Genomic DNA, 26,527 nt, shown 5'->3' with positions numbered 1-26,527 from the left:
ACTCATTCAGCTCCTGTCTTGACCATCTAGCACTTGTTCTAAAGAGGTGCCAAGAGACTAACCTAGTTTTAAACTGGGAGAAATGTCACTTTATGGTGACTGAAGGAATTGTCCTTGGGCACAAAATCTCGAACAGAGGAATAGAGGTGGATCAAGTTAAGGTAGAGGTAATTGAAAAATTACCACCACCAGCCAATGTTAAGGCAATCAGAAGCTTTCTAGGGCATGCTGGATTCTATAGGAGGTTTATAAAGGATTTTTCAAAAATCGCCAAACTTCTAAGTAATCTGCTAGCTGCTGACACGCCATTTATCTTTGATAAGGAGTGTCTGCAGGCATTTGAGACTCTGAAAGCTAAGCTGGTCACATCACCAGTCATCTCTGCACCAGACTGGATATTACCTTTTGAATTGATGTATGATGCCAGTGACCATGCCATTGGTGCAGTGTTGGGACAAAGGCATGACAAGCTTCTGCACGTCATTTACTATGCCAGTCATGTTTTAAATAATGCACAGAAGAACTACACAACCACAGCAAAAGAGCTACTTGCAGTGGTTTACGCCATTGACAAGTTCAGATCCTATTTAGTAGGATCAAAAGTGATTGTGTACACTGACCATGCTGCTCTTAAATACCTGCTCATAAAGCAGGATTCAAAACCCAGACTCATAAGATGGGTGTTGCTTCTGCAAGAGTTTGATATAGAAATAAGAGACAGAAAAGGGACAGAGAATCAAGTAGCAGATCACCTATCCCGAATAGAACCAGTAGAAGGGGCGTCCCTCCCTCTTACTTAGATCTCTGAAAACTTTCTGGATGAGCAACTCTTTGCCATCTAGGAAGTGCCATGGTTTGCAGACATTGCGAACTATAAGGCAGTGAGATTCATACCCAAAGAATACAGTAGGCAGCAATCAAAGAAGCTGATCACGGATGCAAAGTATTATCTTTGGGATGAGCCGTATCTCTTCAAGAGATGTGCAGATGGAGTAATCTGGAGATGTGTGCCTAAAGAAGAATCGCAGAAGATCCTATGGCATTGCCATGGATCACAATATGGAGGACATTTTGGAAGTGAGCGAACAGCCACAAGAGTCCTCCAATGTGGCTTCTATTGGCCTACTCTCTATAAAGATTCCCGAGTGTTTGTACTTAATTATGATAGTTGCCAAAGATCTGGTAATCTACCTCACAGTTATGCCATGCCTCAACAAGGAATCTTGGAGATTGAGTTGTTTGATGTAAGGGGTATTGACTTCATAGGGCCTTTCCCACCATCATGCTCAAACACTTATATTCTGGTGGCAGTGGATTATGTATCCAAATGGGTGGAAGCTATTGCAACACCCACTAATGACACTAAGACAGTGTTAAAATTCCTCCAGAAACACATCTTCAGCAGATTTGGCACCCTTAGAGTACTAATCAGTGATGGGGGCACTCATTTCTGCAATAAACAGCTTTACTCTGCTTTGGTTCGTTATGGAGTTAGCCACAGGGTAGCCACTCCATATCATCCACAGACAAATGGGCAAGCTGAAGTCTCTAACAGAGAACTTAAAAGAATCTTGGAACGAACTGTAATTAACCATAGAAGGGATTGGGCAAGAAGCTTGGATGATGCTCTGTGGGCATACAGAATAGCATTCAAGACCCCTATAGGGACCTCTCCATACCAGCTTGTGTATGGAAAGGCATGTCACTTGCCAGTGGAACTGGAACATAAGGCCTACTGGGCAACCAGATTCCTGAACCTTGATGCCAAGTTAGCTGGAGAAAAACGATTGCTCCAGTTAGATGAGCTAGAGGAATTTAGACTCAATGCTTTCGAGATTGCAAAAATTTACAAAGAGAAAGCAAAAAGATGGAATGATAAGAAATTGTCATCCAGAGTCTTTGAGCCAGGGCAGAAAGTTCTGTTATTTAATTCTAGGCTCAGATTATTCCCTGAAAAATTGAAATCCCGGTGGAGAGGACCATATGTGATTACAAGTGTGTCACCATATGGATACGTAGAGCTCCAGGATAATGATTCTAACAAAAAGTTCATTGTTAATGGACAGAGAGTCAAACATTATCTTGAAAGCAATTTTGAGCAAGAATGCTCAAAACTGAGACTTAAATAAAGCTCAATAATAGTCCAGCTAAAGACAATAAAGAAGCGCTTGCTGGGAGGCAACCTAGCCATTTACAAAGCTTATTTGTTAATTAATTAATTTTTACAGGTATATGTCAAGTATCTTCAAGGTAAAATAGCAACTGCTTAAGTTTACAGAGTTACAGAAGGAATCAGAGGATAAAACAGCAAAAAAAGAAGCTCACTGGTGCGAAAAAGCCAGTAAATGCTGTTTTGGGCGTTGAACGCCCAAAAGAAGCACCTACTGGGCGTTCAACGCCAGTAAGGATAGCCATCTGGGCGTTAAACGCTAGAAAGAAGCATCTTCTGGGCGTTGAACGCCAGAAAGAAACATCTTCTGGGCGTTCAACGCCAGATTTGCAGCGTCCTGGGCGTTCAGAAAAACGCCCAGTGACAAAGGACTTCCTGGCGTTCAACGCTAGAAAGAAGCAACAGCTGGGCGTTGAACGCCCAGGAGAAGCTGCACATGGGCGTTAAATGCCCAAAACAAGCAGCGTTTGGGCGTTTAACGCCAGGATGGTGGGGAGGAGGTAAATTCGTTTTTACTTCAATTTTTTAATTTTTAATATTTCAATTCATGATTTCTTGCATAAACATGTTACAAACTCTCATCCTTCAATTCCAAAAATTTTAATCCTAATTTCTAAAATCCTTTAAAAAAAAAATATCAAATGTATCTTAATCCATAAACACAAAACTTTTTCCAATCCAATCCAACTCTTTTTCAAATCTTTTTCAACTCATCATATCTTTTGAATTTTGAAATTGCCTCTCCTTTTATTCCACTCCTTTCCTTTCTTTTGCTTGAGGACAAGCAAACCTCTAAGTTTGGTGTGATTTGCCATGATCACTGAGCTAAAACTCATCAAGATCATGGCACCCAAGGGAACAGGAAACGCAAGGATGTAACTTGAAGGAACTAAAGCGTCAGAAATTATCTTTTGAAGGACCAAGCACCCCACAAACTAGAGGAACATCCACTTCCTAAAATAAAAGTTGTTGAGTCCTAATCTTTGCCTTAACTCTGTGATAATTGTTCTTATTATGAATTTACCTTAGAAGTTATATATTAGTAGTAGTAATTAATATCTCTATTTTGATTTTATCACCAATTAAGCTATAATTTATTTTTCTCATTATCATCAAACATGAATAAAATAGTAGATTTTTAGAATAAAGAGGCAATAACTTTTTTTTTTGAGTTTTTGATAAGGAAAATTCTAATTATTTATATGTGGTGGCAATACTTTTTGTCTTCTGAATGAATGCTTGAACAATGCATATTTTTGATATTGAATTTTATGAATGTTAAAATTCTTGGCTCCTGAAAGAATGATGAATAAGAAAAATATTATTATTGATCTGAAAAATCATAAAATTGATTCTTGAAGCAAGAAAAAGCAGTGAAAAAAAAGAAGAAAAAAAAAAAGAAAAAAAGGGAAAAGAAGCAAAAGAGGTAGAAAAAGCCAATAGCCCTTTAAACCAAAAGGCAAGGGTGAAAAGGTTCCAAGGCTTTGAGCATCAATGGATAGGAGGGCCCAAGGAAATAAATCCAGGCTTAAGCGGCTAAATCAAGCTGTCCCTAACCATGTGCTTGTGGCATGCAGGTCCAAGTGAAAATCTTGAGACTGAGTGGTTAAAGTCGTGATCCAAAGCAAAAGAGTGTGCTTAAGAACTCTGGACACCTCTAATTGGGGACTTTAGCAAAGCTAAGTCACAATCTGAAAAGGTTCACCCAGTTATGTGTCTGTGGCATTTATGTATCCGGTTGTAATACTGGAAAACAAAGTGCTTAGGGCCACGACCAAGACTCATAAAGTAGCTGTGTTCAAGAATCAACATACTAAACTAGGAGAATGAATAATACTATCTGAATTCTGAGTTCCTATGGATGCCAATCATTCTGAAATTCAAAGGATAAAGTGAGATGCCAAAACTGTTCAGAAGCAAAAAGCTACTAGCCCCGCTCATCTAATTAGAATTTGAGCTTCACTTGAAACTCTGAGATATTATTGTTTCTTAATTTCTTTTTATCTTATTTTATTTATCTAGTTGCTTGGGGACAAGCAACAGTTTAAGTTTGGTGTTGTGATGAGCGGATATTTTATACGCTTTTTGGGGGTAATTTCATGTAGATTTTAGTATGTTTTTATTAGTTTTTAAGCAAAAATAATATTTCTGGACTTTACTATGAGTTTGTGTGTTTTTTTGTGATTTCAGGTATTTTCTGGCTGAAATTGAGGAAGCTGAGCAAAAATCTGATTTAGGCTGAAAAAGGACTGCTGATGCTGTTGGATTCTGACCTCTCTGCACTCGGAATAGAGTTTTTTGAGCTACAGGAGTTCAATTGGCACGCTCTCAATTGGGATGGAAAGTAGACATCCAGGGCTTTTCAGCAATATATAATAGTCCATACTTTGCGCGAAGATAGATAACGTAAACTGGTGTTTAACGCCAGTTCCATGTTGCAGTCTGGCGTCCAGCGCCAGAAACACGTCAAGAACCAGAGTTGAACGCCAGAAACACGTTACAACTTGGCGTTCAACTCCAGAAACAGCCCAGGCACGTGAGAAGCTTAAGTCTTAGCCCCAGCATACACCAAGTGGGCCCCAAAAGCGGATTTCTGCACTATCCATCTTAGTTTACTCATTCTCTGTAAACCTAGGTTACTAGTTTAGTATTTAAACAACTTTTAGAGACTTATTTTGTATCTCATGAAATTTTTAGATCTGAAATTTGTACTTTTTGGCAGCATGAGTCTCTAAACCCCATTGTTGGGGGTGAGGAGCTCTGCAGCGTCTCGATGAATTAATGCAATTATTTATGTTTTTCCATTCAAACATGCATGTTCCTATCTAAGATGTTCATTCGCGCTTAACTATGGAGAAGGTGATGATCCGTGACACTCATCACCTTCCTCAATCCATGAACGTGTGTTTGACAACCACCTCCGTTCTATATCAGATTGAATGAGTATCTCTTAGATTCCTTAACCAGAATCTTCGTGGTATAAGCTAGAATTGATGGCGGCATTCATGAGAATCCGGAAAGCCTAAACCTTGTCTGTGGTATTCCGAGTAGGATTCTGGGATTGGATGACTGTGACAAGCTTCAAACTCGCGAGTGTTGGGCGTGATGACAAACGCAAAAGAATCAATGGATTCTATTCTGACATGATCGAGAACCAACAGCTGATTAGCCATGCTGTGACAGAGCATTTGGACCATTTTCACTAAGAGGATGGGAAGTAGCCATTGACAACGGTGACACCCTACATAGAGCTTGCCATGGAAGGAACTTTGCACTTTTGCATTGAGTTGAATATTACATTACAGGAATTCAGAAGACAAAGCATCTCCAAAACCCCAACATATTCTCCATTACTGCACAACAAGTAATTATTTCACGCTCTTTTATTTTTTCTAATAATTCAAACTGATAATTATAATTGATATCCTGGCTAAGAATAATAAAATAAACATTTCTTGCTTCAAACCAATAATCTCTGTGGGATCGACCCTTACTCACGTAAGGTATTACTTGGACGACCCAGTGCACTTGCTGATTAGTGGTACGAAGTCATAAGAAATCTTGATTTTGATATTGGGATTACAATTTCGTGCACCAATGGACAACTGACGGTTCGTCTTGTTGCTCAGATTAGGTAATTTTCTTTTTATTTTTTTTCAAAAAGTTTTCAAAAATATTTTTCAAAATATTTTTCTTTGTTTTCGAAAAATTATTCAAAATTTTTAAGAATGAATTCTAGTGTTTCATAAAGTATGTTGAAGCTTGGCTGGCTGTAAAGCCATGTCTAATTCAATTGGATTGAGACTTCAAAACCATCAGCATAGAGGCAAGTTAATTGGAATATCAGTTGTTACATGCCTGATTTATATCTTCTAAAGCTGGCTGGCTATTAAGCCATGCCCAACCCGTGGATTGGAGCTTTAGGCTAATATTGAAAGATTCCTAGAATTCTTATTAAAAATTTTGGATTTCTTATTTTCTTTTTTTTGTTCTATATATGTTTTTCAAAAAAAAAAATTAAAAGAAAATTGAAAAAAAATCATAAAATCATAAAAACCAAAAATATTATGTGTTCTTGTTTGAGTCTTGAGTCAAATTTTAAGTTTGGTGTCAATTGCATGCTTTAAAAAATTTTCTTGCATTTTTCGAAAATTCATGCATTTATGGTGTTCTTCATGATCTTCAAGTTGTTCTTGGTAAATCTTCTTGTTTGATCTTGATGTTTTCTAGTTTTATGTCTTTTATTTTTTTTCATATGCATTTTTGCATTCATAGTGTCCATGCATTAAAGATTTCTAAGTTTGGTGTCTTGCATATTTTCTTTGCATAATTTTTTTTAAAAATATGTTCTTGATGTTCATCATGATCTTCAAAGTGTTCTTGGTGTTCATCTTGACATTCATAGTGTTCTTGCATGCATAATGTGTTTTGATTCATAATTTTCATGTTGTGAGTCATTTTTTATGTTTTTCTCACTCATCATTAAAAATTAAAAAAAAAAATCTTTTTTAACCATATCTTTTTAATCATATCTTTTTATCTTATCTTTTATATCATATCTTTTTCAAAATTTTATCTTTTTTCAAAAAATTTGATTTTAAAATATCTTTTCTAACTTCTTATCTTCTTATCTTCTTATCTTTTCAAATTTGATTTTTAAATCTTTTTCAACTAACTATTTAACTTTTTGTTTGTTTCATATCTTTTTTCAAAACCACCTAACAACTTTTCTCTCTCTAATTTTCGAAAATACCTCCCTCTTTTTCAAAAATTATTTTTATTTAATTAATTGTTTTAATTTTTAATTTTAATTTCATTTCTTATCTTTATTTTCGAAAATCATTTAACTCCTTTTCAAAATTTAATCTCGAAAATTTCTCCCTCTCTCATCTTTTCCTATTTTTTTATTCATTCACTAACACCTCTCTTCACCTCTCTTCATCTCAAATAACTGCCCTTATCCTTACCCTTGTGTTTGGATTCTCCATTCTTCTTATTCCCTTTCTTCTTCTACTAATAATAAGGAACCTCTTTACTGTGACATAGAGGATTCCTCTTCTTTTTATGTTCTCTTCTCTTTCATATGAGCAGGAACAAGGAAAAAGGCATTCTTGTTCAAGCTGATCCAGAACCTGAAAGAACTCTGAAGAGGAAACTAAGAGAAGCTAAATTACAACAATCCAGAGATAACCTTGCTGAAATTTTCGAACAAGAAAAGGAGATGGCAGCCGAACCCAACAACAATAATGCAAGAAGGATGCTTGGTGATTATACTACACCTACTTCCAAGTTTGATGGAAGAAGCATCTCAATTCCTACCATAGGAACAAACAATTTTGAGTTGAAACCTCAATTAGTTGCTCTAATGCAACAGAACTGCAAGTTTCATGGACTTCCATCAGAAGATCCTTATCAGTTCTTAACTGAGTTCTTGCAGATCTGTGAGACTGTTAAGACTAATGGAGTAGATCCTAAAGTCTACAGGCTCATGCTTTTCCCTTTTGCTGTAGGAGACAGAGCTAGAGCATGGTTGGACTCTAAACCTACAGATAGCCTGGACTCCTGGGATAAGCTGGTCACGGCCTTCTTGGCTAAGTTCTTTCCTCTTCAAAAGCTGAGCAAGCTTAGAGTGGATGTTCAAACCTTTAAACAAAAAGATGGTGAATCCCTCTATGAAGCTTGGGAAAGATACAAGCAGATGACCAAAAGATGTCCTTCTGACATGTTTTCAGAATGGACCATGATAGATATATTCTATTATGGTCTATCTGAGTTCTCTAAGATGTCATTGGACCATTTTGCAGGTGGATCCATTCACCTAAAGAAAACGCCTACAAAAGCACAAGAACTTATTGACATGGTTTCAAATAACCAGTTCATGTACACTTCTGAGAGGAATTCCATGAATAATGGGATGCCTAAAAGAAAGGGAGTTCTTGAAATTGATGCTCTGAATGCCATATTGGCTCAGAACAAAATGTTGACTCATCAAGTCAACATGATTTCTCAAAGTATGAATGGATGGCAAAATGCATCCAACAGTACTAAAGAGGCATCTTCTGAAGAAGAAGCTTATGATCCTGAGAACCCTGTAATAGCAGAGGTAAATTATATGGGTGAACCTTATGGAAACACCTATAGTTTATCATGGAGAAATCATCCAAATTTCTCATGGAAGGATCAACAAAAGCCTCAACAAGGCTTTAATAATGGTGGAAGAAATAAGCTCAGCAATATTAAGCCTTATCCATCATCTTCTCAGCAACAGACAGAGAATTATGAACAGAGTACCTCTAACTTAGCAAATTTAGTCTCTGATATGTCTAAGGCCACTTTAAGTTTCATGAATGAACCAAGGTCCTCCATCAGAAATCTAGAGGCACAAATGGGCCAGCTAAGTAAGAAAATCACTGAAACTCCTCCTAGTACTCTCCCAAGCAATACTGAAGAGAATCCAAAAAGAGAGTGCAAGGCCATTAATATAATCAACATGGCCGAACCTAGAGAGGAAGGAGAGGACGTGAATCCCAATGAGGATGACCTCATGGGATGTCTCTCAAGCAAGAAGGAGTTTCCTATTGAGGACCTAAGGGAATCTGAGGCTCATATAGAGACCATAGAGATTCCATTAAACCTCCTTCTGCCATTCATGAGCTCTGAAGACTATTCTTCCTCTGAAGAGGATGAAGATGTAACTGGAGAGCACGTTGCTCAATATTTAAGAGCTATCATGAAGCTGAATGCCAAGTTATTTGGTAGTGAGACTTAGGAAGGTGAACCTCCCTTGCTCATTAGTGAACTAGATATATGGGTTCAGCAAACTTTACCTCAAAAGAGACAAGATCCTGGCGAATTCGTAATACCCTGCACCATAGGCACTATGATATTTGAGAAAACTCTGTGTGACCTGGGGTCAGGTATAAATCTTATGCCACTCTCTGTAATGGAGAAGTTGGGGATCATTGAGGTACAACCTGCCATACTCTCATTGCAAATGGCAGACAAGTCAGTAAGACAAGCTTATGGATTGGTAGAAGACGTGTTGGTAAAGGTTGAAGGCCTTTACATCCCTGCTGATTTCATAATCTTAGACACTAGGAAGGAGGAGGATGAATGCATCATCCTTGGAAGACCTTTCCTAGCCACAGCAGGAGCTGTGATAGATGTTAACAGAGGAGGATTAATCCTTCAATTGAATGGGGACTACCTTGTGTTTAAAGCTCAAGGATCTTCTTCTTTAATAATGGAGAGGAAGCATGAAAAGCTTCTCTCAGTACAGAGTCAAACAAAGCCCCCACAATCAAGTTCTAAGTTTGGTGTTGGGAGGCCACAGCCAAACTCTAAGTTTGGTGTTGAATCCCCACATCCAAACTCTAAGTTTGGTGTTGGGAGTCTACAACATTGACCTGATCACCTGTGTGGCTCCATGAGAGCCCACTGTCAAGCTATTGACATTAAAGAAGCGCTTATTGGGAGGCAACCCAATTTTTATTTATCTAATTTTATTTTTTTTATTGTTCTTTTATGTTTTATTAGGTTCATGATCATGTGGAGTCACGAAAAAAATACTAAAATTAAAAACAGAATAAAAAACAGCAGAAAAAAATCACACCCTGGAGGAAGGACTTACTGGCGTTTAAACGCCAGTAAGGAGCATCTGGCTGGTGTTCAACGCCAGAACAGAGCATGGATCTGGTGCTGAATGCCAGAAACATGCAGCAATTTGGTGTTTAAACGCCAGGATTACACACTGAGGAAAGCTGGCGTTCAACGCCAGAAACATGCTGCAGATGGGCATTGAACGCCCAGAACAAGCTTAGAGTTGGCGTTTAACGCCAGAAACAAGCACCAATTTGGCGTTAAACACCACTTTACGTCATCAATTCCCGAATAAAGTATGGACTATTATATATTGCTGGAAAGCTCTGGATGTCTACTTTCCAACGCCGTTAAGAACGCACCATTTGGAGTTTTGTAGCTCCAAAAAATCTATTTCGAGTGCAGGGAGGTAAGAATCCAACAGCATCAGCAGTCCTTTTGTCAGCCTTTTTTCAGAGTTTTGCTCAGGTCCCTCAACTTCAGCCAGAAATTACCTAAAATCACAAAAAAACACACAAACTCATAGTAAAGTCCAGAAATGTGAATTTAACATAAAAACGAATGAAAACATCCCTAAAAGTAGCTTGAACCTATTAAAAACTACCTAAAAACAATGCCAAAAAGCGTATAAATTATCCGCTCATCACAACACCAAACTTAAATTGTTGCTTGTCCCCAAGCAACTGAAAATCAAATAGGATAAAAAGAAGAGAATATACTAGAAATTCTAAAATATCAATGAATATTAATTCTAATTAGATGAGCGGGACTTGTCGCTTTTTGCTTCTGAACAGTTTTGGCATCTCACTTTTTCCTTTGAAGTTCAGAATGATTGGCTTCTCTAGGAACTTAGAATTTTGGATAGTGTTATTGACTTTCCTAGTTAAGTATGTTGATTCTTGAACACAGCTACTTATGAGTCTTGGCCGTGGCCCTAAGCATTTTGTTTTCCAGTATTACCACCAGATACATAAATGCCACAGACACATAATTGGGTGAACCTTTTCAGATTGTGACTCAGCTTTGCTAGAGTCCCCAGTTAGTGGTGTCCAGAGCTCTTAAGCACACTCTTTTGCTTTGGATCACGACTTTAACCACTCAGTCTCAAGCTTTTCACTTGGACCTGCATGACACAAGCACATGGTTAGGGACAGCTTAGTTTAGCCGCTTAGGCCTGGATTTTATTTTCTTGGGCCCTCCTATCCATTGATGCTCAAAGCCTTGGATCCTTTTTACCCTTGCCTTTTGGTTTTAAGGGCTATTGGCTTTTTCTGCTTGCTTTTTCTTTTTCTTTCTATTTTTTTCGCCATTTTTTTCGCAAGCCTTTGCTTTTTCACTGCTTTTTCTTGCTTCAAGAATCAATTTTATGATTTTTCAGATCATCAATAACATTTCTCTTTGTTCATCATTCTTTCAAGAGCCAACAGTTTTAACATTCATAAACAACAAGATAAAAAATATGCACTGTTCAAGCATTCATTCAGAAAACAAAAAGTATTATCACCACATCAATATAATTAAACTAAATTCAAGGCTAAATTCGAAATTCATGTACTTCTTGTTCTTTTGAATTAAAACATTTTTCATTTAAGAGAAGTGAAGGATTCATGGAATTATTCATAACTTTAAGGCATAGTTATTAAACACTAATGATCATGAAGTAGAGACACAAAACATAAATGAACACAACATAAAAACCGAAAAGCAGAAAGAAATAAGAACAAGGAATGAATCCACCTTAGTGGCGTCTTCTTCTTGAAGGACCAACAATGTCCTTAAGCTCTTCTATGTCCCTTCCTTGCCTTTGTTGCTCCTCCCTCATTGCTCTTTGATCTTCTCTTATTTCATGGAGAATGATGGAGTGCTCATGATGTTCCACCCTTAATTGTTCCACATTGTGGCTCAAATCTTCTAAGGAAGTGTTGAGTTGTTCCCAATAGTTGTTGGGATGAAAGTGCATCCCTTGAGGCATCTTAGGAATTTCTTGATGATGAGCTTCCTCATGCATCTCTTGAGATCCGTGGAGGGTCTCTCTTGCTTGCTCCATCCTCTTCTTGGTGATGGGCTTATCCTCTTCAATGGGGATGTCTCCTTCTATGATAACTCCAGCTGAGTAACATAGATGGCAAATAAGGTGAGGAAAAGCTAGCCTTGCCATGGTGGAGGGCTTTTCGGTTATTTTGTAGATTTCATTGGAGATGACTTCATGAACTGCTACTTCCTCTCCAATCATGATGCTATGAATCATGATGGCCCGATCCACAGTAACTTCTGATCGGTTGCTAGTGGGAATGATGGAGCGTTGAATGAACTCCAACCATCCTCTAGCCACAGGCTTGAGGTCCAGTCTTCTTAGTTGAACTGGCTTGCCTTTCGAGTCTCTTTTCCATTGAGCTCCTTCCACACATATGTCCATAAGGACTTGGTCCAACTTTTGATTAAAGTTGACCCTTCTAGTGTAGGGGCGTTCATCTCCTTGCATCATGGGCAAGTGGAACACCAACCTCACATTTTCCGAACTAAAATCTAAGTATTTCCCCCGAACCATTGTGAGATAATTCTTTGGACTCGGGTTCATACTTTGATCATGGTTCCTAGTGATCCATGCATTGGCATAGAACTCTTGAACCATTAAGATTCTAACTTGTTGCATGGGGTTGGTTAGGACTTCCTAACCTCTTCTTCGGATCTCATGTCGGATCTCCAGATACTCATTTTTCTTGAGCTTGAAAGGGACCTCAGGGATCACCTTCTTCTTTGCCACAACATCATAGAAGTGGTCTTGATGGCTTTTGGAGATGAATCTTTCCATCTCCCATGACTCAGAGGTGGATGCTTTTGTCTTCTCTTTTCCTTTTCTAGAGGATTCTCCGGCCTTAGGTGCCATTGATGGTAATGGAAAAACAAAAAGCTTATGCTTTTACCACACCAAACGTAAAATATTGCTCGCCCTCGAGCAAGAGAAGAAAGAAGAGAAGAAGAAGAAGAAGAAAATATGGAGGAGAGTGGGAGATGGTGTTTCGGCCAAGGTGTAGAAGAGGGGGTTTGTGTTGTGTGAAAATGAAGTAGAATGGAAGGGTATATATAGGGAGGGGAGAGGGTGTAGTTTCGGTCATTTAAGGTGGGTTTGGGTGGGAAAGTGTTTTTGAATTTTGAAGGTAGGTAGGGTTTATGGGGAAGAGTGGATGGATGTGAGTGGTGAAGGGGGTAATTGGGAAGAGAGATTGAAGTTGTTGGGAAGTGTGATATGGGGAAGAGTGTTATAGGATTAGGAGGTAAGGTGGGAATATGTTAGGTGGGGATCCTGTGGGGTCCACAGATCCTGAGATGATCCTGTGGGGTCCACAGATCCTGAGGTGTCAAGGATTTACATCCCTGCACCAATTAGGCATGTAAATTGCCTTTGCACACCATTCTTGTATTTAAACGCCGAGGTGATGCACGTTCTGGGCGTTCAACGCCCATGTGTAGCATGTTTCTGGCGTTGAACGCCAGTTCCATGCTTGTTACTGGCGTTCAGCGCCAGCTTTCCTCAAGGCACATTCCTGGCGTTCAAATGCCAGAATGTTGTTTGTTTCTGGCGTTCAGTGCCAGATACATGCTCTGTTCTGGCGTTGAACGCCAGCCAGATGCTCCTTACTGGCGTTGAACGCCAGTCTGTCCTTTCTCCAGGGTGTGATTTTTCTTCTGCTGTTTTTGATTCTGTTTTTAATTTTTATATTTTTTTCGTGACTCTACATGATCATGTACCTAATAAAACACAAAATAACAATAAAATTAAAATTAGATAAATTAAAATTGGGTTGCCTCCCAACAAGCGCTTCTTTAATGTTAATAGCTTGACAGTGGGCTCTCATGGAGCCACAAGGTGATCAGGTCAATGTTGTATAGTCCCAACACCAAACTTAGAGTTTGGATATGGGGTCTTAACACCAAACTTAGAGTTTGGTTGTGGCCTCCCAACACCAAACTTAGAGTTTGACTGTGGGAGCTCCTCTTGACTCTAAACTGAGAGAAGCTCTTTGTGCTTACTCTCTTTTGTCACAGAGGGATGGCCATGTGCCTTAAACACAAGGTAGTCCCCATTCAATTGAAGGACTAATTCACCTCTGTTGACATCTATCACAGCTCCTGCTGTGGCTAGGAAAGGTCTTCCAAGCATGATGCACTCATCCTCTTCCTTCCTAGTGTCTAAGATTATGAAATCAGCAGGGATGTAAAGGTCTTCAACCTTTACTAACACGTTCTCTACTACTTGATGAGCGGATAATTTGTACGCTTTTTGGCATTGTTTTTAGTATGTTTTTAGTATGATCTAGTTAGTTTTTAGTATATTTTTATTAGTTTTTTGTTAAAATTCACTTTTCTGGACTTTACTATGAGTTTGTGTGCTTTTCTGTGATTTCAGGTATTTTCTGGCTGAAATTGAGGGACCTGAGCAAAAATCTGATTCAGAGACTGAAAAGGACTGCAGATGCTGTTGGATTCTGACCTCCCTGCACTCGAAGTGGATTTTCTGGAGCTACAGAAGCCCAATTGGCGCGCCCTCAATGGCGTTGGAAAGTAGACATCCTGGGCTTTCCAGCAATATTTGATAGTCCATACTTTGCCCAAGATTTGATGGCCCAAACCGGCGTTCAAAGTCACCCTCAGGAATTCCAGCGTTAAACGCCGGAACTGGCACCAAAATGGGAGTTAAACGCCCAAACTGGCACTAAAGCTGGCGTTTAGCTCCAGAAGGAGTCTCTACACGAAAAAGCTTCATTGCTCAGCCCAAGCACACACCAAGTGGGCCCAGAAGTGGATTTTTATGTCATTTACTCATCTCTATACACCCTAGGCTACTAGTTTTCTATAAGTAGGACATTATACTATTGTATTTTCGTCTTGGTTCTTCTGGTTCCCTCTCTGGGGCCAAAACCAATGATCACTCTTGTTCTTATGTATTTTCAACGGTGAAGTTTCTACACACCATAGATTAAGGTGTGGAGCTCTGCTGTACCTCGAGTATTAATGCAATTACTATTGTTCTTCCATTCAATTCCGCTTATTCTTGTTCTAAGATATCACTTGTTCTTCAACTTGATGAATATGATGATCCGTGACACTCATCATCATTCTCACCTATGAACGTGTGACTGACAACCACCTCCGTTCTACCTTCGATTGGGTGAATATCTCTTGGATTCCTGATTGCACGATGCATGGTTGATCGCCTGACAACCGAGTGCTCGCCTGACAACCGAGCCAACCATTCCGTGAGATCAGAGTCTTCGTGGTATAGGCTAGAACTGATGGCGGCATTCAAGAGAATCCGGAAGGTCTAACCTTGTCTGTGGTATTCTGAGTAGGATTCAATGATTGAATGACTGTGACGTGCTTCAAACTCCTAGCAGGCAGGGCGTTAGTGACAGACGCAAAAGAATCACTGGATTCTATTCCGGCCTGACCGAGAACCGACAGATGATTAGCCATGCTATGATAGAGCATAGGAACATTTTCACTGAGAGGATGGGAGGTAGCCACTGACAACGGTGAAACCCTTGCATAAGCTTGCCATGGAAAGGGGTAAGAAGGATTGGATGAAGACAGTAGGAAAGCAAAGAGACGGAAGGGAAGGCATCTTCATGCGCTTATCTGAAGTTCCTACCAATGAATTACATAAGTATCTCTATCTTTATCTTTATATTTTTATGCGTTCATCACCATATCCATTTGAGTTTGCCTGACTAAGATTTACAAGATGACCATAGCTTGCTTCATACTAACAATCTCCGTGGGATCGACCCTTACTCGCGTAAGGTTTATTACTTGGACGACCCAGTGCACTTGCTGGTTAGTTGTGCGAAGTTGTGTTAATGCCATGGTATTGAACACCAAGTTTTTGGGGTTCATGACCGGGGATTATGAGAGTTGTGAAAAGTATTGTTCACAATTTCGCGCACCAAGTTTTTGGCGCCGTTGCCGGGGATTGTTCAGTTTGGACAACTGACGGTTCATCTTGTTGCTTAGATTAGGTATTTATTTTTTTCGAAATTCTTGAAGATGAATTCTAGAGTTTCATGATGATTTGTTGAAGTCTGGCTGGCTGAGAAGCCATGTCTAATCTCATTGGACCGAGGTTTCAACTTATCATCACAAGAGTTTGTTGATTTTTATCAATCTTGCTTTTGGAGCAGTGATCTGCTAAGGCTTGGCTGGCGATTGGCCATGTCTAGTGTTTTGGACCGAAGCTTTCTTTGAAAGCTTGGCTGGCTGTGAAGCCATGTCTAATTCCTGGACCGGAGTCTTAGACTAGCATTGCACTGATTCCTGGAATTCTCATTAAGAATTTTGATATCTTTTTCCACTTAATTTTCGAAAAACACAAAAACATAAAAAAAATCATAAAATCCAAAAATTTCTTGTTTGAGTCTAGTGTCTCATCTTAAGTTTGGTGTTAATTGCATGCATTCATTCATGTGTCTTAGTGATCTTCAAGATGTTCTTGATGATTTCTTACTCTAATCTTTAAATTCTCTTGACTTGAGTGTTTTGTGTGTCTCATATGCATTCTCATTAGTGTCAGTAGTATACAAACTGCTAAGTTTGGTGTCTTGCATGCATTGTTATTTGATTCTTTGTGCATTTTGATTTTTCCTTATTATTAAAAATCCAAAAATATTTTTAATTTGTGTCTTCTCAAGTCAATAATACAGAGAATTAAAGATTCAGAACATACAGCAGAGAAATTGCACAGAAAAAGCTGGGCGTTCAAAACGCCCAATGAAGAAGGACAGACTGGCGTTTAAACGCCAGCCAGGGTACCTGGTTGGGTGTTTAACACCCAAAAGGGTAGCATTTTGGGCGTTAAACGCCAGAATGTGCACCATTCTGGGCGTTTAACGCCAGGATGGAACAAGAGGGAAGATTCTGTTTTTCAATGCAATTTTTTTTCAGGTTTTCAAAGTTTTTCAAAATCAAATCTTTTTCAAATCATATATTTTCAATCATGTGTTTTCAAAATCAATTTCTTTCCTTTTTCAAAGATACTTGCTATCAATTAATGATTTGATTCAACATTTCAAGTATGTTGCCTTTTCTGTTGAGAAAGGTTTAATGTTTGAATCATATCTTTTCTTGTTAGCCAAGTTTTTAATTTTCAAAATCAAATCTTTTTAAAATGTTTTTCAAATCATATCTTCTCAATCACATCTTTTTAAAACTAATCATATCTTCTTAACCACATCTTTTTCAAAATAGTTTTCAATCAAATCTTTTTGATTTCTAATTTCAAAATCTTTTTCAAAAATCACTTGATTTCTTTTCCACTTTCATTTTCGAAAATCAATTAGAGTTTTTCAAAAATGTTTTCAAAATCTTTTACTTAATTTTCGAAAATTACTTCCCTTCTTCTCACATCCTTCTATTTATGGACTAACATTATTCCTTGATGCAAAATTCGAACTCCATCTCCTTTGATAAGTTTGAATTTTCTACTTCTGTCTTCTACTTTTCTTTTCCTCTGACACCTCAAGGAATCTCTATACTGTGACATAGAGGATTCCATATTTTCTTGTTCTCTTCTCTTTCTTATGAGCAGGAGCAAGGACAAAAACATTCTTGTTAAGGCTGATCCTGAACCTGAAAGGACCTTGAAGAGAAAGCTAAGAGAAGCCAAGGCACAACTCTCTATAGAGGACCTAACAGAAATCTTCAAGGAAAAAGAACACATGGTAGCCGAAAACAACAACAATGCCAACAATGCAAGGAAGATGCTGGGTGACTTTACTGCACCTACTCCCGACTTTTATGGGAGAAGCATCTCTATCCCTGCCATTGGAGCAAACAACTTTGAGCTTAAGCCTCAATTAGTTTCTCTAATGCAACAGAATTGCAAGTTCCATGGATTTCCACTGGAAGATCCTCATCAGTTTTTGGCTGAGTTCTTGCAAATCTGTGACACTGTCAAGACTAATGGGGTTGACCCTGAGGTCTATAGACTTATGCTATTCCCTTTTGCTGTAAGAGACAGAGCTAGGACATGGTTGGACTCTCAACCTAAAGAAAGCCTGGACTCTTGGGAAAAGCTAGTCAATGCCTTCTTGGCAAAGTTCTTTCCACCTCAAAAATTGAGTAAGCTTAGAGTGAAAGTCCAAACCTTCAGACAGAAGGAAGGAGAATCCCTTTATGAAGCTTGGGAAAGATACAAACAATTAATCAGAAAGTGTCCTTCTGATATGCTTTCTGAATGGAGCATCATAGGTATTTTCTATGATGGTCTCTCTGAACTATCCAAGATGTCTTTGGATAGCTCTGCAGGAGGATCTCTTCATCTGAAGAAGACGCCTACTGAAGCTCAAGAATTGATTGAAATGGTTGCAAATAACCAATTGATGTACACTTCTGAAAGAAATCCTGTGAACAATGGGACTAGTCAGAAGAAAGGAGTTCTTGAGATTGACACTCTGAATGCCATATTGGCTCAGAATAAAATATTGACTCAACAAGTCAATATGATTTCTCAAAGTCTGTCTGGAATGCAAAATGCACCAAGCAGTACTAAGGAGGCTTCATCTGAGGAAGAAGCCTATGATCCTGAGAACCCTTCAATGGAAGAGGTGAACTACATGGGAGAATCCTATGGAAACACCTATAATCCTTCATGGAGAAATCACCCAAATTTCTCATGGAAGGATCAACAGAGACCTCAACAAGGTTTCAACAATAATAATGGTGGAAGAAACAGGTTTAGCAATAGCAAGCCTTTTCCATCATCTTCTCAGCAACAGACAGAGAGTTCTAAGCAGAATACCTCTGACTTAGCAACCATGGTCTCTGATCTAATCAAAACCACTCAAAGTTTCATGACTGAAACAAGGTCCTCCATTAGAAACTTGGAGGCACAAGTGGGTCAGCTGAGCAAGAAAATTACTGAACTCCCTCCTAGTACTCTCCCAAGCAATACAGAAGAAAATCCAAAAGGAGAGTGCAAGGCCATCAACATGGCCGAATTTTGGGAGGAAGGAGAGGCAGTGAACGCCACTGAGGAAGACCTCAATGGATGTCCACTGGCCTCCAATAAGTTCCCCAATGAGGAACCATGGGAATCTGAGGCTCAAAATGAGACCATAGAGATTCCATTGGACTTACTTCTGCCATTCATGAGCTCTGATGAGTATTCTTCCTCTGAAGAGGATGAGTATGTCACTGAAGAGCAAGTTGCTAAATACCTTGGAGCAATCATGAAGCTGAATGACAAGTTATTTGGAAATGAGACTTGGGAGGATGAATCTCCTTTGCTCACCAAAGAACTGGATGACTTGTCTAGGCAGAAACTGCCTCAAAAGAGACAGGATCCTAGGAAGTTTTCAATACCTTGTACCATAGGCACCATGACCTTCAAGAAGGCCTTGTGTGACTTAGGGTCAAGTGTAAACCTCATGCCTCTCTCTGTAATGGAGAAGTTAGGGATCTCTGAGGTGCAAGCTGCAAAAATCTCACTAGAGATGGCAGACAATTCAAGAAAACAAGCCCATGGACTTGTAGAGGATGTTCTGGTTAAAATTGAAGATCATTACATCCCTACTAATTTCATAGTCCTAGAGACAGGGAAGTACATGGATGAATCCATCATCCTTGGCAGACCCTTCCTAGCCACAGCAAGGGCTGTGATTGATGTTGATAGAGGAGAGTTGATCATTCAATTGAATGAAGAATCCTTGGTGTTTAAGGCTCAAGGATATCCCTCTGTCATCATGGAGAGGAAGCATGAAGAGCTTCTCTCAAAACAGAGCCAAACAGAGCCCCCACAGTCAAACTCTAAGTTTGGTGTTGGGAGGCCACAACCAACTTCTAAGTTTGGTGTTGAACCCCCACATTCAAACTCTAAGTTTGGTGTTGGGAGGTCCCAACATAGCTCTGAGCATTTCTGAGGCTCCATGAGAGTCCTCTGTCAAGCTAATGACATTAAAGAAGCGCTTGTTGGGAGGCAACCCAATGTTTTATAATTAACTATTTTCTTTTTTTATATTTTTTGTAGGTTGATGATCATAAGAAGTCACAAAATCAATGAAAAAAGCAAAAACAGAATGAAAAACAGAAGGAAAAACAGCACACCCTGGAGGAAGAACCCACTGGCGTTTAAACGCCAGTGAGGCTAGCTGTTGGGCGTTTAACGCCCAGTCTGGCACCATTCTGGGCGTTTAACGCCAGAAAGGGGCACCAGACTGGCGTTAAACGCCAGAAAAGGGCAAGGAGCTGGCGTTAAACGCCAGAAATGGGCACCAGCCCGGCGTTTAACACCAGAATTGGCACAAAACGAGATTTTGCTTGCCATTTGATGCAGGGATGACTTTTCCTTGACACCTCAGGATCTGTGGACCCCACAGGATCCCCACCTACCCCACCACTCTCTCTCTTCTTCTTCACCCATTCACCAATCACCTCAACACCTCTTCCCCAAAAACCCTTCACCTATCAAATCCCATCTTTCTCTTCACCACTCACATCCATCCTTCATAAAACCCCACCTACCCCACCATTCAAATTCAAACCACTTTCCCACCCAAACCCACCCATACATGACCGAACCCTCCCTTCCCCCTTTCCTATATATACCCTCCTTCACTCCTTCATTTTCACACAACATACACACCACTTCTTTCTTGGCCGAAAACAAAAGCCATTCCCTTTCCCCTCATTTCTTCTTCTTCTTCTACTCTCTTCTTTCTTCTTTTGCTCGAGGACGAGCAAACCTTTTAAGTTTGGTGTGGTAAAAGCATTGCTTTTTGTTTTTCCATAACCATTTATGGCATCCAAGGCCGGAGAAACCTCTAGAAAGAGGAAAGGGAAGGCAAAAGCTTTCACCTCCGAGTCATGGGAGATGGAGAGATTCATCTCAAGGGTGCATCAAGACCACTTCTATGAAGTTATGGCCTTGAAGAAGTGATCCCCGAGGTCCCTTTTTCACTCAAAAAGGGTCAACTTTGATCAAAGGTTGGACCAAGTCCTCATAAACATTTGTGAAGAGGGCGCTCAATGGAAGAGAAACTCAAGAGGGAAGCCAGTTCAACTGAGAAGGCATGACCTCAAGCCCATCACTAAGAAAAGGATGGAGCAAGCATGAGGAAATTCCTCCTCACAAAATCCCTGAGATGCCTCAAGGGATGCACTTTCCTCCACAAAACTATTGGGAGCAACTAAACACCTCCCTAGGAGAATTGAGTTCCAACATGGGACAACTAAGGGTGGAGCATCAAGAACACTCCTTCATCCTCCATGAAATTAGAGAAGATCAAAGAATCATGAGAGAGGAGCAACAAAGACAAGGAAGAGACATTGAGGAGCTCAAGCACTCCATAGGATCTTCAAGAGGAAGAAAGAGCCGCCATCACTAAGGTGGACCCGTTCCTTAATTTCCTTGTTCTTTATTTTCCTATTTTTCGAATTTTAATGCTTATGTTTGTCCATGTTTGTGTCTTGTGATCATTAGTGTCTTAGTGTCTATGCCTTAAAGTTATGAATGTCCTATGAATCCATCACCTTTCTTAAATGAAAAATGTTCTTAATTGAAAAAGAAAGAATTGCATGAATTTTGAATTTTATAACAATTTAATTATTTTGATGTGGTGGCAATATTTTTGTTTTCTGAATGTATGCTTAAACAGTGCATATGTCTTTTGAATTTGTGGTTCATGAATGTTGGCTCTTGAAAGAATGATGAAAAAGGAGACATGTTACTGAGGATCTGAAAAATCATTAAAATGATTCTTGAAGCAAGAAAAAGCAATGAAAAAACAAAAAGAAAATTTCGAAAAAAAAAAGAAAACGAAAAAAATGGGAGAAAAAGAAAAAGAAATAAAGTTGTGATCCAAGGCAAAAAGAGTGTGCTTAAGAACCCTGGACACCTCTAATTGGGGACTCTAGCAAAGCTGAGTCACAATCTGAAAAGGTTCACCCAATTATGTGTCTGTGGCATGTATGTATCCGGTGGTAATACTGGAAGACAGAGTGCTTTGGGCCACAGCCAAGACTCAATAAGTATCTTTGTTCAAGAATCATCATACTCTACTAGGAGAATCAATAACACTATCTGGATTCTAAGTTCCTAAAGAAGCCAATCATTCTGAATTTCAAAGGATAGAGTGAGATGCCAAAACTATTCAGAGGCAAAAAGCTAAAAGCCCCGCTCATCTAATTAATACTGATCTTCATAGATGTTTTTGGAATTCATTGCATATTCTCTTCTTTTTATCTTATTTGATTTTCAGTTGCTTGAGGACAAGCAACAATTTAAGTTTGGTGTTGTGATGAGCGGATAATTTGTACGCTTTTTGGCATTGTTTTTAGTATGTTTTTAGTATGATCTAGTTAGTTTTTAGTATATTTTTATTAGTTTTTAGTTAAAATTCACTTTTCTGGACTTTACTATGAGTTTGTGTGTTTTTCTGTGATTTCAGGTATTTTCTGGCTGAAATTGAGGGACCTGAGCAAAAATCTGATTCAGAGACTGAAAAGGACTGCAGATGCTGTTGGATTTTGACCTCCCTGCACTCGAAGTGGATTTTCTGGAGCTACAGAAGCCCAATTGGCGCGCTCTCAACGGCGTTGGAAAGTAGACATCCTGGGCTTTCCAGCAATATATGATAGTCCATACTTTGCCCAAGATTTGATGGCCCAAACCGGCGTTCAAAGTCACCCTCAGGAATTCCAGCGTTAAACGCCGGAACTGGCACCAAAATGGGAGTTAAACGCCCAAACTGGCACTAAAGCTGGCGTTTAACTCCAGAAGGAGTCTCTACACGAAAAAGCTTCATTGCTCAGCCCAAGCACACACCAAGTGGGCCCGGAAGTGGATTTTTATGTCATTTACTCATCTCTGTACACCCTAGGCTACTAGTTTTCTATAAGTAGGACATTATACTATTGTATTTTCGTCTTGGTTCTTCTGGTTCCCTCTCTGGGGCCAAAACCAATGATCACTCTTGTTCTTATGTATTTTCAACGGTGGAGTTTCTACACACCATAGATTAAGGTGTGGAGCTCTGCTGTACCTCGAGTATTAATGTAATTACTATTGTTCTTCCATTCAATTCCGCTTGTTCTTGTTCTAAGATATCACTTGTTCTTCAACTTGATGAATATGATGATCCGTGACACTCATCATCATTCTCACCTATGAATGTGTGACTGACAACCACCTCCGTTCTACCTTCGATTGGGTGAATATCTCTTGGATTCCTGATTGCACGATGCATGGTTGATCGCCTGACAACCGAGTGCTCGCCTGACAACCGAGCCAACCATTCCGTGAGATCAGAGTCTTCGTGGTATAGGCTAGAACTGATGGCGGCATTCAAGAGAATCCGGAAGGTCTAACCTTGTCTGTGGTATTCTGAGTAGGATTCAATGATTGAATGACTGTGACGTGCTTCAAACTCCTAGCAGGCGGGGCGTTAGTGACAGACGCAAAAGAATTACTGAATTCTATTCCGGCCTGACCGAGAACCGACAGATGATTAGCCATGCTGTGAGAGAGCATAGGAATATTTTCACTGAGAGGATGGGAGGTAGCCACTGACAACGGTGAAACCCTTGCATAAGCTTGCCATGGAAAGGAGTAAGAAGGATTGGATGAAGACAGTAGGAAGGCAGAGAGACGGAAGGGAAGGCATCTTCATGCGCTTATCTGAAGTTCCTACCAATGAATTACATAAGTATCTCTATCTTTATCTTTATGTTTTTATGCGTTCATCACCATATCCATTTGAGTTTGCCTGACTAAGATTTACAAGATGACCATAGCTTGCTTCATACTAACAATCCCCGTGGGATCGACCCTTACTCGCGTAAGGTTTATTACTTGGACAACCCAGTGCACTTGCTGGTTAGTTGTGCGAAGTTGTGTTAATGCCATGGTATTGAACACCAAGTTTTTGGGGTTCATGACCGGGGATTATGAGAGTTGTGAAAAGTATTGTTCACAATTTCGCGCACCACTACTCCATAAGCTTGTCTTAATGACTTGTCTGCCAATTGTATTGAGAATAAGGCAGGTTGTACCTCAATAATCCCCAGCTTCTCCATTACAGAGAGTGGCATAAGATTTATCCCTGACCTTAGATCATACAGGGCGTTTTCAAAGGTCATGGTGCCTATGGTACAGGGTATTAAGAACTTGCCAGGATCTTGTCTTTTTTGAGGTAAAGTTTGCTGAAGCTAGGTATCTAGTTCATTAATGAGCAAAGGAGGTTCACTTTCCCAAGTCTCATTACTAAACAACTTGGCATTCAGCTTCATGATAGCTCCTAGATATTGAGCAACTTGCTCTCCAGTTACATCTTCATCCTCATCAGAGGAAGAATAGTCTTCAGAGCTCATGAACGGCAGAAGGAGATTTAATGGAATCTCTATGGTCTCTATATGAGCCTCAGATTCCTTTGGATCCTTAATAGGAAACTCCTTCTTGCTTGAGAGACGTCCTAGGTGGTCCTCCTCACTAGGATTTTCGTCCTTCTCCTCCCTTGTGAATTCGGCCATATTGATCACATCAATGGCCTTACACTCTCCTTTTGGATTCTCTTCTGTATTGCTTGGGAGAATACTGGGAGGAGTTTCAATGACTTTCTTACTCAGCTGGCCCACTTGTGCCTCCAGATTTCTAATGGAGGATCTTGTTTCACTCATGAAACTGAAAGTGGCTTTTGACAGATCAGAGACTAGATTGGCTAAATTAGAAGTGCTTTGTTCAGAATTCTCAATCTGTTGCTGAGAAGATGATGGAAAAGGCTTGCTATTGCTCAGCCTATTGCGTCCACCATTGTTAAAGCCTTGTTGAGGCTTTTGTTGATCCTTCCATGAGAAATTTGGATGATTTCTCCATGATGAATTATAGGTGTTTCTATAAGGTTCACCCATGTAATTTACCTCTACTATTGCAGGGTTTTCAGGATCATTAGCTTCTTCAGAAGCTGCCTCTTTAGTATTGTTGGATGCATTTTGCCATCGATTCAAACTTTGAGAAATCATGTTAACTTGCTGAGTCAACACTTTGTTCTGAGCCAATATGGTATTCAAAGCATCAATTTCAAGAACTCCCTTCCTCTGAGGCGTCCCATTATTCACGGAATTCTTCTCAGAGGTGTACATGAATTGGTTATTTGCAACCATGTCAATGAGTTCTTGAGCTTCTGCAGGTGTTTTCTTTAGGTGAATGGATCCACCTGCAGAATGGTCCAATGACATTTTTGAAAACTCAGATAGACCATAATAGAATATATCTAGTATGGTCCATTCTGAAAATATGTCAGATGGACATCTTTTGGTCAACTGCTTGTATCTTTCCCAAGCTTCATAGAGGGATTCACCATCTTTTTGTTTGAAGGTCTGAACATCCACTTTAAGCTTGCTCAGCTTTTGAGGAGGAAAGAATTTATCCAAGAAGGCTGTGACCAGCTTATCCCAGGAGTCCAGGCTATCCTTAGGTTGTGAATCCAACCATATTCTAGCTCTGTCTCTTACAGCAAAAGGGAAAAGCATGAGTCTGTAGACTTCAGGATCTACTCCATTCGTCTTAACAGTCTCACAAATCTGCAAGAACTCAGTTAAAAACTGGAAAGGATCTTCAGATGGAAGTCCATAAAACTTGCAGTTCTGTTGCATTAAAGCAACTAGTTGAGGCTTAAGCTCAAAATTGTTGGCTCCAATGGCAGGAATGGAGATGCTCCTTCCATCAAATTTGGACATTGGTTTTGTGAAGTCACCAAGCATTCTCCTTGCATTATTGTTGTTGGGTTCGGCTGCTGATAAACCCATATTTCATGGTTTATCTTGTGCTCAATTGAGTGGTTTTTATCTACTCTTTACCCACTTATTCATACTATTTGCATGTTTTACATTTTCCTTCCTAATTATGTGCTTTGATTGAAAACATGCTTCTTTGACCTTAATTTTATTAATATTAATTCTCCTTTTATACCATTAGATGCCTTAATATGTGTGTTATGTATTTTCAGAGATTACAAGGCAGGAATGGCTCAGAGGATGGAAAGGAAGCATGCAAAAGTGGAAGGAATATAAGAAGTTGGAGAAACTGCTAAGCTGTCCAGCCTGACCTCTTCGCACTCAAACGGCTATAACTTTAGCTACAGAGGTCCAAACGACGCGGTTCTAGTTGCGTTGGAAAGCTAACGTCTGGGGCTTCAATTTGATATATAATTTGCCATAGCTGCCTGATGAGCGGATAATTTGTATGCTTTTTGGCATTGTTTTTAGTATGTTTTTAGTATAATCTAGTTAGTTTTTAGTATATTTTTATTAGTTTTTAGCTAAAATTCACTTTTCTGGACTTCACTATGAGTTTGTGTGTTTTTCTGTGATTTCAGGTATTTTCTGGCTGAAATTGAGGGTTCTGAGCAAAAATCTGATTCCGAGACCAAAAAGGACTGCAGATGCTGTTGGATTCTGACCTCCCTGCACTCGAAGTGGATTTTCTGGAGCTAAAGAAGCCCAATTGGCGCGCTCTCAACGGCATTGGAAAGTAGACATCCTGGGCATTCTAGCAATATATGATAGTCCATACTTTGCCCAAGATTTGATGGCCCAAACCGGCGCTCAAAGTCTCCCTCAGAAATTCTAGCGTTAAACGCCGGAACTGGCATAAAACTTGGAGTTAAACGCCCAAACTGGCTTGAAAGCTGGCGTTTAACTCCAGAAAACGTCTCTACACATAAAAGCTTCAATGCTCAGCCCAAGCACACACCAAGTGGACCCAGAAGT

The 26,527-nt window shown here is 39.5% G+C and overlaps 3 non-coding genes across 3 annotated transcripts; 1 reads left to right on the top strand and 2 right to left on the bottom strand.

The window, feature by feature from the left end:
* Positions 1–7,790: 7,790 nt before the first annotated feature.
* Positions 7,791–7,894, bottom strand: LOC112804716 (small nucleolar RNA R71). Its single transcript, XR_003203333.1, has one exon. It is a non-coding gene; the product is annotated as a small nucleolar RNA R71 (small nucleolar RNA).
* A 9,992-nt stretch (positions 7,895–17,886) lies between these two features.
* Positions 17,887–17,994, bottom strand: LOC112805127 (small nucleolar RNA R71). The gene has a single exon (XR_003203736.1). It is a non-coding gene; the product is annotated as a small nucleolar RNA R71 (small nucleolar RNA).
* Positions 17,995–25,052: 7,058 nt separating this feature from the next.
* LOC112805010 (small nucleolar RNA R71) lies at positions 25,053–25,156 on the top strand. The gene has a single exon (XR_003203625.1). It is a non-coding gene; the product is annotated as a small nucleolar RNA R71 (small nucleolar RNA).
* The last annotated feature ends 1,371 nt before the right edge of the window (positions 25,157–26,527 follow it).

Source organism: Arachis hypogaea, chromosome 5 (assembly GCF_003086295.3).
Source record: "Arachis hypogaea cultivar Tifrunner chromosome 5, arahy.Tifrunner.gnm2.J5K5, whole genome shotgun sequence".
Taxonomy (NCBI): domain Eukaryota; kingdom Viridiplantae; phylum Streptophyta; class Magnoliopsida; order Fabales; family Fabaceae; genus Arachis; species Arachis hypogaea.
The sequence above is the reverse complement of the archived record's forward strand: the minus strand, read 5'-3'. Positions and strand labels throughout refer to the sequence as shown.